This window comes from Staurois parvus, unplaced genomic scaffold (assembly GCF_062004578.1).
Source record: "Staurois parvus isolate SC_StPar_1 unplaced genomic scaffold, SC_StPar_1.0 ptg000457l, whole genome shotgun sequence".
NCBI lineage: Eukaryota > Metazoa > Chordata > Amphibia > Anura > Ranidae > Staurois > Staurois parvus.
In genome coordinates, this window is record NW_028318253.1 from 1304400 (window position 1) to 1319288 (window position 14889).

Below are 14889 nucleotides of genomic sequence, written 5' to 3' on the forward strand. Positions count from 1 at the left end.
TGTTACTCAGGGACACAGAATTGTTACTCAGGGACACAGAACTGTTACTCAGGGACACAGAATTGTTACTCAGGGACACAGAACTGTTACTCAGGGACACAGAATTGTTACTCAGGGACAGACACAGAATTGTTACTGAGGGACACAGAATTGTTACTGAGGGACACAGAATTGTTACTCGGGACAGACACAGAATTGTTACTGAGGGACACAGAATTGTTACTGAGGGACACAGAATTGTTACTGAGGGACACAGAATTGTTACTCAGGGACACAGAATTGTTACTCAGGGACACAGAACTGTTACTCAGGGACACAGAATTGTTACTCAGGGACACAGAACTGTTACTCAGGGACACAGAATTGTTACTCAGGGACAGACACAGAATTGTTACTGAGGGACACAGAATTGTTACTGAGGGACACAGAATTGTTACTCAGGGACACAGAATTGTTATTCAGGGACACAGAACTGTTACTCAGGGACACAGAATTGTTACTCAGGGACACAGAACTGTTACTCAGGGACACAGAATTGTTACTCAGGGACAGACACAGAATTGTTACTGAGGGACACAGAATTGTTACTGAGGGACACAGAATTGTTACTGAGGGACACAGAATTGTTACTCAGGGACAGACACAGAATTGTTACTGAGGGACACAGAATTGTTACTGAGGGACACAGAATTGTTACTGAGGGACACAGAATTGTTACTCAGGGACACAGAATTGTTACTCAGGGACACAGAACTGTTACTCAGGGACACAGAATTGTTACTCAGGGACAGACACAGAATTGTTACTGAGGGACACAGAATTGTTACTGAGGGACACAGAATTGTTACTCAGGGACACAGAATTGTTACTCAGGGACACAGAACTGTTACTCAGGGACACAGAATTGTTACTCAGGGACACAGAACTGTTACTCAGGGACACAGAAGTGTTACTCAGGGACAGACACAGAATTGTTACTGAGGGACACAGAATTGTTACTGAGGGACACAGAATTGTTACTCAGGGACAGACACAGAATTGTTACTTAGGGACACAGAATTGTTACTGAGGGACACAGAATTGTTACTGAGGGACACAGAATTGTTACTCAAGGACACAGAACTGTTACTCAGGGACACAGAATTGTTACTCAGGGACACAGAACTGTTACTCAGGGACACAGAACTGTTACTCAGGGACACAGAATTGTTACTCAGGGACACAGAACTGTTACTCAGGGACACAGAATTGTTACTCAGGGACAGACACAGAATTGTTACTGAGGGACACAGAATTGTTACTGAGGGACACAGAATTGTTACTCAGGGACAGACACAGAATTGTTACTCAGGGACACAGAATTGTTACTGAGGGACACAGAATTGTTACTGAGGGACACAGAATTGTTACTCAGGGACACAGAATTGTTACTCAAGGACACAGAACTGTTACTCAGGGACACAGAATTGTTACTCAGGGACACAGAACTGTTACTCAGGGACACAGAACTGTTACTCAGGGACACAGAATTGTTACTCAGGGACACAGAACTGTTACTCAGGGACACAGAATTGTTACTCAGGGACAGACACAGAACTGTTACTCAGGGACACATAATCGTTACTCAGGGACACAGAATTGTTGAATTAAAGAGTATGTCAGACAACACGCAGAGGAGTGTCAGAGGAGGCCATGTTTTAGGAGCGAGCAGACATGGCAGCAGAGGAAGGGGTCGAGGCAGCACTAGTCGCAGCCAGAGGCCAGTGCTCCCGGTGTCATCCAGCGGTCGTGTCTCCACCGACAACCCTGCCGTCATCGATTGGTTGGCTCGGTCGTCTTCGTCTTCCCAGGTCACCTCTGACACCTACAGCCAACGGTCGGTGGGTACGTCAGACACAACCGTTAGTTGGCATGGCCCGGGAGCAAGCCCACTGAAATCACGTGTCCTCTACCTGCCCCTGTCCTTTGGTGTTCCCTCACCAAGCGAAGTATCGCATGCTGTGGGCTCAGCCCCACTGTACAGTGAGGAAGAGCTAACAGAGGGCGGTCAGGAACGGGGGGAGACATCCGCCTCTTCAGCAGCCAGGCGAAGAAGTACTGGTGAGGAGAGTGGCTCGTTAGCCGGTCTAGAGACAGGTCTGTCTCCTGACCCACACGCAGCCGAGGGGGCTAGTAGTGAGGCGGAGGCCCTAATTGATGATGATGAGGCTGATCGCACTTGGCAGCCTCGTCGTCATCAGGCTATTTCTTCCGCATCATCAGGAGAAGAGGGTGCCAGCTTGGCAGCGAGCAAAACAGTCGGTGGGTTGCCCAGGAGGCAGCAGGGTCGCAGCAGTGTAGTGGAGGCAAACGGCCACGGAGTAGAGCACCAGCTCCACTGCAGCCTACCACCACGGCCAGTAGTGGTGCCGGTGTGCACGGAGGAAGTAGCAGTCAGCCATTGAGGAGTATCGGGGGCAAAGTTTCCTACTCGGCGGTGTGGCAATTTTTCGTCAAGCTGCCCGAGGAAGTAAACGTAGCCGTATGTCGACTATGTGGCCAGAAAGTCAAGCGTGGCCAGGGGGCCCATGTTGGGACTACAGCGTTGCGTCAGCATATGCAGCGTCGCCATTCGGTGGCCTGGGAAAACCGTGATAAAGATACGGCGGTTCTGCCCGCCCCAGCCCCCGCTCCATCACCCGCTCCGTTACTTGCTCCGTCACCCGACGTCAATCGCCCTCTATCAGCCAGTCAAGGCTCCAACACCTCTGCTGAGGGGAGTTGTCGCTCGTTGGCATCTTCCGCTCGTTCAGATGCTCCTTCTCCTGCTACTCCTCTTCACGGATTCCGTCAGCAGTCTTTCTTGGAATCCGTTTCCAAGAGACAACAGTTTGCGAGCACGCACCCGACGGTGCAGAAGCTGAACGTCCTCCTGTCCAAGTTGCTGGTGCCCCTCCCTTTCCAAGTGGTGGACTCAGCACCTTTCCGAGAAATGATGGCTTGTGCCGCGCCGCGGTGGAGAGTGCCAAGCCGGCATTTCTTCGCCAAAAAGGCAGTGCCAGCCCTGCATTCACATGTAGAAGAGATGGTGGGCCAGTCTTTGAGCATGTCGGTCTCTGCCAAAGTGCACGGCAGCGCCGACGTGTGGAGCTGTAACTACGGTCAGGGACAGTACATGTCATTTACGGCCCACTGGGTGAACGTGGTGCCGGCACAGCCGCACCAGCAACTTGGACAGGTCACGCCGCTTTTGCCTCCACGTTTGCACGTCCTTGGTCCAGCAAAGATGTCCGCCTCTACCACCTCTTCTTCCGCCGTGTCCTCAGCCGCCACCCCCGTGCCAAGTCCCATTACCCGACCGGCATATCACATGTGCAGGGCGCAACGGTGTCACGCTGTGCTGCACCTGGTATGCCTTGGCAAACGTAGTCACACAGGGGAGGAACTTCTGAGTGTAATGAACAGAGAAATCGACAGATGGCTGTCTCCGCGCAAACTGAAAATCGGAACCATGTTGACCGACAACGGAAAGAACATGGTGTCTGCTCTGCGTCAAGGAAGGTTGTGCCATGCGCCATGCATGGCTCATGTGTTCAATCTGGTTGTCAAGCGGTTCCTAAAATCCACCATCCCACTGCAAGACATCCTTAAAATGTCACGTAAACTTTGCATGCATTTCAGCCATTCCTACACCGCAAAGCACACCCTCCTTGAGCTGCAGCGGCAGAATGGAATTCCACAGCATCGCCTGATCTGCGACGTTGCAACAAGGTGGAATTCAACCCTACATATGTTAGACTGCCTTTACGAACAGCGAAAGGCCATCACCGATTTCCTGATGTTACAAGCGGATAAAGGTACTCCCCTGTGTAACTTAGATGTCAGCCATTTGGCAGCTCATGCGTGACACCTGCCGCTTGCTCAGGCCCTTTGAGGAGGCCACGCTATTCGTGAGTCGGCAGGACTATGGGATGAACGACGTCATTCCTCTGTTGCACGTCCTGGAACAAATGCTGTTAACAATGGCTGGTCAGGGTGCGGTAGACGTGGCGCACAGATCTCAACGCCACATGACCCCTGTGGGGGCAGGACAGGAAGAAGAGGAGGAGGTAGAGGAGGACATTGGTGCTCAGGAATTATTGAGTGAAATGGGTGGTTTTTCCACTCAGCGGACAGGAGTGGAGGAGCAGGAGCATCTGGTAGAGGAGGAGGAGGAGGAGACAGAGGACCCAGACGCACCGTGGCAGTATGCTGTGGAGATGGAGGCAGGGAGTCCCTCGCATTCCTTGGCACAAATGGCCCATAGCATGCTCGGTTGCTTGCGTAGCGACAGCCGAATAATAACCATCAGACAGAGGGATGACTTTTGGCTGTCCACCTTGTTGGACCCTCGCTACCGTTCAAAAATGGTGGCCTTTTTCACACCTGCTGAGAGGGAGGCCAAAATAACGTACTATAAAAACCACCTATGTAGTCAGTTGGTCTCTGCCTTTCTGCGCCAACGTCCATCCTCAGACACTGTGGGCCCTGTGCGCTCGCGTTCCGCTGCCATGGCAGCAGGGGAGGGGTGGGGTGGTAGGAGCAGTGGCAGCTCCACCAGCAGCAGCTGCCTCAGTCTGCAGTCGATGATGAGTAGCTTTCTTCACCAGCGCAGTGAGGAAACTACTAACCAGCCGCAGCAGCAGCAGCATCAGGTGGACCTGGAGCAGGACCTCAAACAACAGGCTCGGGCTTACTTGGACAGCACCCTGCCAACCGAGGTAGACAATCCCCTTGACTACTGGGCAACGAAACTTGACCTTTGGCCCCAACTAGCTGAATTTGCCCTTGAAAGGCTGTCATGCCCAGCCAGTAGCGTGGCATCGGAGCGCGTGTTTAGTGCGGCAGGAGGTATTGTAACTCCGCGGAGGACACGACTGTCCACCCAAAGTGTGGAGAGACTCACGTTTATGAAAATGAATCAGGCGTGGATTAGTCTGGATTTCAAACCACCAGTTCCTGACACAACTGACTAAATCCGCCATGAATCATGCCCCAAACATGTTATTATTTTTAACATAGGCCTCTGTATGGCCTTCAATTTAAGCTGCTTACGCTTCGCCACTCTGCCATGGGCCCCTGTACCGCCTCCTCTTGCTGCTGCCAGGTCCAGAGTGTGTCATGGGTCCCTGTACGGCCTCCCATTGCTGCTGTCTCCATCGCCACACTCTGCCATGTGCCACTTTCAGGTCTCCTCACACTGCTGGTGGGTTCCATTTTGTCATAGGGTGCTGGCAGATTACGGGCCTCCCATTGCTGCTGCCAGGCCCGTAATCTGCCATGGGCCCCCGTACCGCCTCCTCATGCTGCTGCCAGGTCCAGAGTGTGTCATGGGTCCCTGTACGGCCTCCCATTGCTGCTGTCTCCATCGCCACACTCTGCCATGTGCCACTTTCAGGTCTCCTCACACTGCTGGTGGGTTCCATTTTGTCATAGGGTGCTGGCAGATTACGGGCCTCCCATTGCTGCTGCCAGGCCCGTAATCTGCCATGGGCCCCTGTACCGCCTCCTCATGCTGCTGCCAGGTCCAGAGTGTGTCATGGGTCCCTGTACGGCCTCCCATTGCTGCTGTCTCCATCGCCACACTCTGCCATGTGCCACTTTCAGGTCTCCTCACACTGCTGGTGGGTTCCATTTTGTCATAGGGTGCTGGCAGATTACGGGCCTCCCATTGCTGCTGCCAGGCCCGTAATCTGCCATGGGCCCCCGTACCGCCTCCTCATGCTGCTGCCAGGTCCAGAGTGTCTCATGGGTCTCTGTACGGCCTCCCATTGCTGCTGTCTCCATCGCCACACTCTGCCATGTGCCACTTTCAGGTCTCCTCACACTGCTGGTGGGTTCCATTTTGTCATAGGGTGCTGGAAGATTACGGGCCTCCCATTGCTGCCGCCAGGCCCGTAATCTGCCATGGGCCCCCGTACCGCCTCCTCATGCTGCTGCCAGGTCCAGAGTGTCTCATGGGTCCCTGTACGGCCTCCCATTGCTGCTGTCTCCATCGCCACACTCTGCCATGTGCCACTTTCAGGTCTCCTCACACTGCTGGTGGGTTCCATTTTGTCATAGGGTGCTGGCAGATTACTGGCCTCCCATTGCTGCTGCCATGCCCGTAATCTGCCATGGGCCCCCGTACCGCCTCCTCATGCTGCTGCCAGGTCCAGAGTGTCTCATGGGTCCCTGTACGGCCTCCCATTGCTGCTGTCTCCATCGCCACACTCTGCCATGTGCCACTTTCAGGTCTCCTCACACTGCTGGTGGGTTCCATTTTGTCATAGGGTGCTGGCAGATTACGGGCCTCCCATTGCTGCTGCCAGGCCCGTAATCTGCCATGGGCCCCCGTACCGACTCCTCATGCTGCTCCCAGGCCCGTAATCTGTCATGGGCCCCTGTACCGCCTCCTCATGCTGCTGCCAGGTCCAGAGTCTCTCATGGGTCCCTGTACGGCCTCCCATTGCTGCTGTCTCCATCGCCACACTCTGCCATGTTCCACTTTCAGGTCTCCTCACACTGCTGGTGGGTTCCATTTTGTCATAGGGTGCTGGCAGATTACGGGCCTCCCATTGCTGCTGCCAGGCCCGTAATCTGCCATGGGCCCCCGTACCGCCTCCTCATGCTGCTGCCAGGTCCAGAGTGTCTCATGGGTCCCTGTACGGCCTCCCATTGCTGCTGTCTCCATCGCCACACTCTGCCATGTGCCACTTTCAGGTCTCCTCACACTGCTGGTGGGTTCCATTTTGTCATAGGGTGCTGGCAGATTACGGGCCTCCCATTGCTGCTGCCAGGCCCGTAATCTGCCATGGGCCCCCGTACCGCCTCCTCATGCTGCTGCCAGGTCCAGAGTGTCTCATGGGTCCCTGTACAGCCTCCCATTGCTGCTGTCTCCATCGCCACACTCTGCCATGTGCCACTTTCAGGTCTCCTCACACTGCTGGTGGGTTCCATTTTGTCATAGGGTGCTGGCAGATTACGGGCCTCCCATTGCTGCTGCCAGGCCCGTAATCTGCCATGGGCCCCCGTACCGCCTCCTCATGCTGCTGCCAGGTCCAGAGTGTCTCATGGGTCCCTGTACGGCCTCCCATTGCTGCTGTCTCCATCGCCACACTCTGCCATGTGCCACTTTCAGGTCTCCTCACACTGCTGGTGGGTTCCATTTTGTCATAGGGTGCTGGCAGATTACGGGCCTCCCATTGCTGCTGCCAGGCCCGTAATCTGCCATGGGCCCCCGTACCGCCTCCTCATGCTGCTGCCAGGTCCAGAGTGTCTCATGGGTCCCTGTACGGCCTCCCATTGCTGCTGTCTCCATCGCCACACTCTGCCATGTGCCACTTTCAGGTCTCCTCACACTGCTGGTGGGTTCCATTTTGTCATAGGGTGCTGGCAGATTACGGGCCTCCCATTGCTGCTGCCAGGCCCGTAATCTGCCATGGGCCCCCGTACCGACTCCTCATGCTGCTGCCAGGCCTGTAATCTGTCATGGGCCCCTGTACCGCCTCCTCATGCTGCTGCCAGGTCCAGAGTGTCTCATGGGTCCCTGTACGGCCTCCCATTGCTGCTGTCTCCATCGCCACACTCTGCCATGTTCCACTTTCAGGTCTCCTCACACTGCTGGTGGGTTCCATTTTGTCATAGGGTGCTGGCAGATTACGGGCCTCCCATTGCTGCTGCCAGGCCCGTAATCTGCCATGGGCCCCCGTACCGACTCCTCATGCTGCTGCCAGGCCCGTAATCTGTCATGGGCCCCTGTACCGCCTCCTCATGCTGCTGCCAGGTTCAGAGTGTCTCATGGGTCCCTGTACGGCCTCCCATTGCTGCTGTCTCCATCGCCACACTCTGCCATGTGCCACCTTCAGGTCTCCTCACACTGCTGGTGGGTTCCATTTTGTCATAGGGTGCTGGCAGATTACGGGCCTCCCATTGCTGCTGCCAGGCCCGTAATCTGCCATGGGCCCCCGTACCGCCTCCTCATGCTGCTGCCAGGTCCAGAGTGTCTCATGGGTCCCTGTACAGCCTCCCATTGCTGCTGTCTCCATCGCCACACTCTGCCATGTGCCACTTTCAGGTCTCCTCACACTGCTGGTGGGTTCCATTTTGTCATAGGGTGCTGGCAGATTACGGGCCTCCCATTGCTGCTGCGAGGCCCGTAATCTGCCATGGGCCCCCGTACCGCCTCCTCATGCTGCTGCCAGGTCCAGAGTGTCTCATGGGTCCCTGTACGGCCTCCCATTGCTGCTGTCTCCATCGCCACACTCTGCCATGTGTCACTTTCAGGTCTCCTCACACTGCTGGTGGGTTTCATTTTGTGATAGGGTGCTGGCAGATTACGGGCCTCCCATTGCTGCTTCCAGGCCCGTAATCTGCCATGGGCCCCCGTACCGCCTCCTCATGCTGCTGCCAGGTCCAGAGTGTCTCATGGGTCCCTGTACGGCCTCCCATTGCTGCTGTCTCCATCGCCACACTCTGCCATGTGCCACTTTCAGGTCTCCTCACACTGCTGGTGGGTTCCATTTTGTCATAGGGTGCTGGCAGATTACGGGCCTCCCATTGCTGCTGCCAGGCCCGTAATCTGCCATGGGCCCCCGTACCGACTCCTCATGCTGCTGCCAGGCCCGTAATCTGTCATGGGCCCCTGTACCGCCTCCTCATTCTGCTGCCAGGTCCAGAGTGTCTCATGGGTCCCTGTACGGCCTCCCATTGCTGCTGTCTCCATCGCCACACTCTGCCATGTGCCACTTTCAGGTCTCCTCACACTGCTGGTGGGTTCCATTTTGTCATAGGGTGCTGGCAGATTACGGGCCTCCCATTGCTGCTGCCAGGCCCGTAATCTGCCATGGGCCCCCGTACCGACTCCTCATGCTGCTGCCAGGCCCGTAATCTGTCATGGGCCCCTGTACCGCCTCCTCATGCTGCTGCCAGGTCCAGAGTGTCTCATGGGTCCCTGTACGGCCTCCCATTGCTGCTGTCTTCATCGCCACACTCTGCCATGTGCCACTTTCAGGTCTCCTCACACTGCTGGTGGGTTCCATTTTGTCATAGGGTGCTGGCAGATTACGGGCCTCCCATTGCTGCTGCGAGGCCCGTAATCTGCCATGGGCCCCTGTACCGACTCCTCATGCTGCTGCCAGGCCCGTAATCTGTCATGGGCCCCTGTACCGCCTCCTCATGCTGCTGCCAGGTCCATAGTGTCTCATGGGTCCCTGTACGGCCTCCCATTGCTGCTGTCTCCATCGCCACACTCTGCCATGTGCCACTTTCAGGTCTCCTCACACTGCTGGTGGGTTCCATTTTGTCATAGGGTGCTGTATGGCCTCCCATTGCTGCTGCCTCCACCGCCACACTGTGGCTCCACACTCTGTTTTTGGCCCCGTGACTGCCCAAATGAGTGAAGTGTGCAGTGATTCTAAGATCGACGGCACTCATCTGCATGTCATACTGACTGACAGTATTATTTCTCTTCCCCAGCAGACTCCAAGGGCATTTAAATTAAGGGTACAGTGTTCTGCACTAATATAAAGGCTCTCTGAAGCCTAGAAACACCCTTTTTATAAGTTAAATTCTCAGCGAATATATTCGCATCGAATCGAATTTATTCCTCGAATTCGCCGAATCAGCCGAATCGAATTTTTGAATACTTCGCTCATCTCTAGTTATAACAGAAACAAAGAAAAACATGTTTTAGGGAAAAAAAAAAAAATCAATGATGATTAAATACCACTAGACAAAAGAGAGAAAAAATGATAATTTAATTTGGATACAGTGTTCCAGGATCATGCAATTGTCATTCAAAGTGTGACAGCACTGAAAGCTGAAAATTGTCCTGGGCAGGAAGGGGTGCAAGTGTCCGGTTTTGAAGTGGTTAATACCCTCGATTGCTGAACAGTATTTAAAAATGTTTTGAAGTGCCAGGATACCCATGACCCTTTCTTAACAATAGCTTGAAAAGTAGCCTATGCGAAAGTCTGGGGAAAAAAAGTAGAACATTGGTCTCCTATGGACGTCATTAGAGTAACACTCAATCTCCTTTCTCTGTTTCAAAGGTTTAACATCAGAGGTCTATTTATACCCCTGATATCTTACCAAAGCCCCCCCCCCCCCCATGGGGCTCCTAAAATTTTTTTAAAGACTAATTAAAAACAAAATAAATAAAATCAAATGGTAAAAAGCATTTAAAAAATCAAATAAAAATAACAAAAATACTGATAGCAGTGGCAGAACTAACGGGGTCGCAAAGGTTGCACTTGTGACTGGGCCCTGGTGCACCAACACCAGACTTCAAAGCAAGGGCTCCAGGGCTTGGGGCTGCTCTAAAATGCCCAGGCCTATTTTTTGTCCCAGTCCAGGCCTGGCAGGGTTTGCCATTATGTTCAGAGATCACGGACGTCCTGTTGCGCCAAAACTCCAGCAAACTGATCTATTGCTCAGTATGCTCATCCCTAATAATTAGTCCATTTTTGGAGTGCCTAGTACAGAAGGTAAAGTGGGTATGCATAACAAGGAGGGTGTTACATATGTGAGCAAATAGAAAACAATGCCGAGCATGCATTTAGCAAAGCAAGCAAAAATTGCAACAAATTCAGAATTTTATATAAACATCATAAGACAAAGGCAGCATTCTTCAAAGCGTCCAATCAGCTGTCTACATACTACTATAAGTACAGGGTGGAGAGTCACAGTCATCACAGATACAATGAAAGATTTACAGCTCATCGTGATATGAAACAGTATGTGAAAGTTCTGCCAAGATCCAGCGTCAGAGGCGCCTGGAATGTCATCTCATGGTAAGAGTCATATACAGACAATTTTAAGCCCGAGGTCCTTACAGAGGATTTACAACAAAGAGAACCTGTCTAGACAGCCTTAGTCCCTAAACACCCATTAGGAGGAACTAAAGACCAACTTTTGACTGCTGTTAAATTTACCTTTACATTGTCCCTCCCCCCAAACCCCGCTGCACTATATCAGTTAAATCCTAATTTATTTAGGGGGGAAAGGAATAAGTACAAATGCTCACATTAAAGTGGTTGTAAACTCTTCCATATTTCCAGTGAGGTGACTGGCCTCAAGTTATGAAAAAAATCCTCCTACATAAATTGTGCCTGTTTATCTGTAGTCTTCTCTTCTCTACAGCTGACTTTGTAAAGCTTGTCTGAGATGTCAGAAAACAGGAGTCGGGGAGGTGAGATTGCACATCAGAGCTTATTAAAGGAGAGACCTCTGAGAGCTGATTGGAGGGAAGGGGCTCACCCTCTTCACACAGCACACAGGGCTGAGGCTGTCAATCACAGGTTGTCTGCTGGAGCTCCCTCCCCTGTCACCATTTTTGTCTTGGTGTCAGGAAAACGTGTCAGAAGTGACTCATATAGATAGAGGAGGAATGAAGCAGCAGCCAGAAATGACACTTAGTGCTCTGGATTGAGACAAGTACACACTATAGAGGGATATGTTTTGTTCAGATTTCATGCCTGAGGTTTACAAACACTTTAATCCCTGATATTGCAGGTTTATTCCTCTCCATGTCTCCGGTCTCCCCTGAAGCTTCTTCTCAGCACATATACAATATGTCATATACAGTACATATTATATATATATATATATGTATACTGCAGGGCCAGCAGTCTATATGAGGGTCAGGATGTGAAGGATAGATCCCTAACGGGCAGCAAAAGAAAAAAAAATCCCGGCAGGGGCTGTAACTTCCCTTTATCCAAGAACCCTTCGTTTTGATTTTTGATATACTTTTATTGTGTTTTAAATGCCGCTTTATGCATTGACATACCTCCTTAGACCCGTTGGGGGAGATTTAAACTCAAAATCTGGTGCCTTTGTGCATGGTAGCCACTCAGCTTCTAATCTCAGCTTGTTCTATTACGCTTTGGCAATTAAACCTGGAAACTGTGTAGAAGTGCACCTGATTTTGCACTCCCCAGCTTTAGCAAATAAACCCGAGTCTGTCCAGACAGTATGGTCACCTGCTGATTTGGCACCATCCCCAGGCAGCTTAACTCTTCAAAAAGTTGAATCTAACACAATTTTACACTCAGATAATCATAGCACACAGGACATTTTTTCTGCGGTTTGACGCATGAAAAGACAATGATTGTTCTAAGCCCCGTCTCTGGGAAGTACTAGCACTGACTGAGGGATCATGGACAAAAAAGGGTGGGGTCTAGCTAGAACTGAACTAACTATGAAATAAGAGGGGAGAACAGAGGAAAATACCAAATCACATAAGTAAACAAACTGAGTGGCTCTGAATCACCACAAGATGTCAGAATACTACAGAACAATATTAACCTCATGTAGTTCAATATAACACAGAAAAAAATACATATAAGTGGGACAGAACAACTTTGAAAGCTTCCACTTGCTTGAATTCAGTTATGTGTTTATTACTTCACTTTTATTTAATGTAATTTCTTTAAATATATTTTTCTTATAATAACTTTATTATTATAATACCTTTATAAATAACTTGTAAATTAATTAAAATCATTAATTTAATTTCACTTTATATGTTGCCTGAGTTGGTTTTTATACTAGTAATCCTAGGAGTATTCAGACTGGAGAAGACAAGGCAGTGTGGTAAGCTATTAAATCTTTATGCATCGCGCTGTCCGGTGATTCTTACAAATAGAGCTTGCTGATTGGTGGAAGGAGCACAGCGATGACCTCATAAGTGAGCTGCTGCTCCTTTACTATAGAAGCAGATACCTGACTAAGCTGTGTTGCTTTGACTGCTGTAGAGTAAATGGTCCGGAATCACATATAATACTAGCAGTGCTTGTGAAGCTACTTCAGCATGCCTTGAAGTGTTACTAAACCCACAGCAGTAAAGTCAGTCTGTATATGCAGTAAAGCATGCTTGTTATACTCACTGTGGAACCTAAGGTGTTATCCTCTGCATTGTGTAAAAATGCTGTTTGATCCTGTCTTCTCTGATCCTCCCCTTCTTCCAGTGTCCCCCTCTTATCTCCTGATAAGACATATCATGTGGAGACACTCTGCCCATGCTCAGTTTGGTGTGTAGTGCTAGAGAGGTTTTTTTTTTTCTTGGGAGAATGCATATGATCAGTACAGGGCCAATCAGCACTGTCCAGACAGAGGTCAGGGGTCATGCAGCCTCATAGGACAATCAGAGGAGAATGAAAACTCCTCCTACAAGCTTTAAGCAATACTCTGCTGGACACTAATAAAAGTTACAAGACTGCTATATACTGCTGACGAGAAAAGGTATTTAGCAGTTTATATTTACAAAAATAATTGCATTTCCATGTTCTGTGTACTGTGGGAGACCAGATATGGTGAATGCAGGGTCTGGGGAGACCAGATATAGTGAATGCAGGGTCTGGGGAGACCAGATATGGTGAATGCAGGGTCTGGGGTGACCAGATATAGTGAAGGCAGGGTCTGGGGAGAACAGATATTGTGAATGCAGGGTCCGGGGAGACCAGATATGGTGAATGCAGGGTCCGGGGAGACCGGATATAGTGAAAGCAGGGTCTGGGGAGAACAGATATAGTGAAGGCAGGGTCCTGGGAGAGCGGATATAGTGAATGCAGGGTCCGGGGAGACCAGATATAGTGAAGGCAGGGTCCTGGGAGACCAGATATAGTGAATGCAGGGTCCGGGGAGAGCGGATATAGTGAATGCAGGGTCCTGGGAGAGCGGATATAGTGAATGCAGGGTCCGGGGAGACCAGATATAGTGAAGGCAGGGTCCGGGGAGACCAGATATAGTGAAGGCAGGGTCCGGGGAGACCAGATATAGTGAAGGCAGGGTCCTAGGAGACCAGATATAGTGAATGCAGGGTCCGGGGAGACCAGATATAGTGAATGCAGGGTCCGGGGAGACCAGATATAGTGAAGGCAGGGTCCAGGGAGAGCAGATATAGTGAAGGCAGGGTCCGGGGAGAGCAGATTTAGTGAAGGCAGGGTCCGGGGAGAGCAGATATAGTGAATGCAGGGTCCAGAGAGACCAGATATAGTGAATGCAGGGTCCTGGGAGACCAGATATAGTGAATGCAGGGTCCGGGGAGACCAGATATAGTGAATGCAGGGTCCGGGGAGACCAGATATAGTGAAAGCAGGGTCCAGGGAGACCAGATATAGTGAATTCTGGGTCCAGGAAGACCAGATATAGTGAATGCAGGGTCCGGGGAGACCAGATATAGTGAATGCAGGGTTTGGGGAGACCAGATATAGTGAATGCCGGGTCCGGGGAGACCGGATATAGTGAATGCAGGGTCCCGGGAGATCGGATACAGTGAATGCAGGGTCCTGGGAGATCAGATACAGTGAATGCGGGGTCCAGGGAGACCAGATATAGTGAATGCAGGGTCCGGGGAGACCAGATATAGTGAATGCAGGGTCCTAGGAGATCAGATACAGTGAATGCAGGGTCCAGGGAGACCGGATATAGTGAATGCAGGGTCCTTGGAGACCGGATATAGTGAATGCAGGGTCCTGGGAGATCAGATATAGTGAATGCAGGGTCCAATGAGACCGGATATAGTGAATGCAGGGTCCTGGGAGACCGGATATAGTGAATGCAGGGTCCTGGGAGATCAGATTTAGTGAATGCAGGGTCCTGGGAGATCAGATATAGTGAATGCAGGGTCCTGGGAGACCAGATATAGTGAATGCAGGGTCCTGGGAGATCAGATATAGTGAATGCAGGGTCCTGGGAGGTCAGATATAGTGAATGCAGGGTCCTGGGAGACCAGATATAGTGAATGCAGGGTCCGGGGAGACCAGATATAGTGAATGCAGGGTCCTGGGAGGTCAGATATAGTGAATGCAGGGTCCTGGGAGAGTGGATATAGCGAAGTCACTGTCCGGGTTTAGTAACTCTAATAAGTGCAATCACAGATTAATGAAT

The 14889-nt window shown here is 51.3% G+C and overlaps 1 protein-coding gene across 1 annotated transcript in view; it reads right to left on the reverse strand.

Moving 5' to 3' along the window:
* The window catches only part of LOC149452882 (urokinase plasminogen activator surface receptor-like), a 76842-nt gene that overhangs the window by 30481 nt on the left and 31472 nt on the right, over nucleotides 1-14889 (reverse strand). The window lies entirely within an intron of this gene.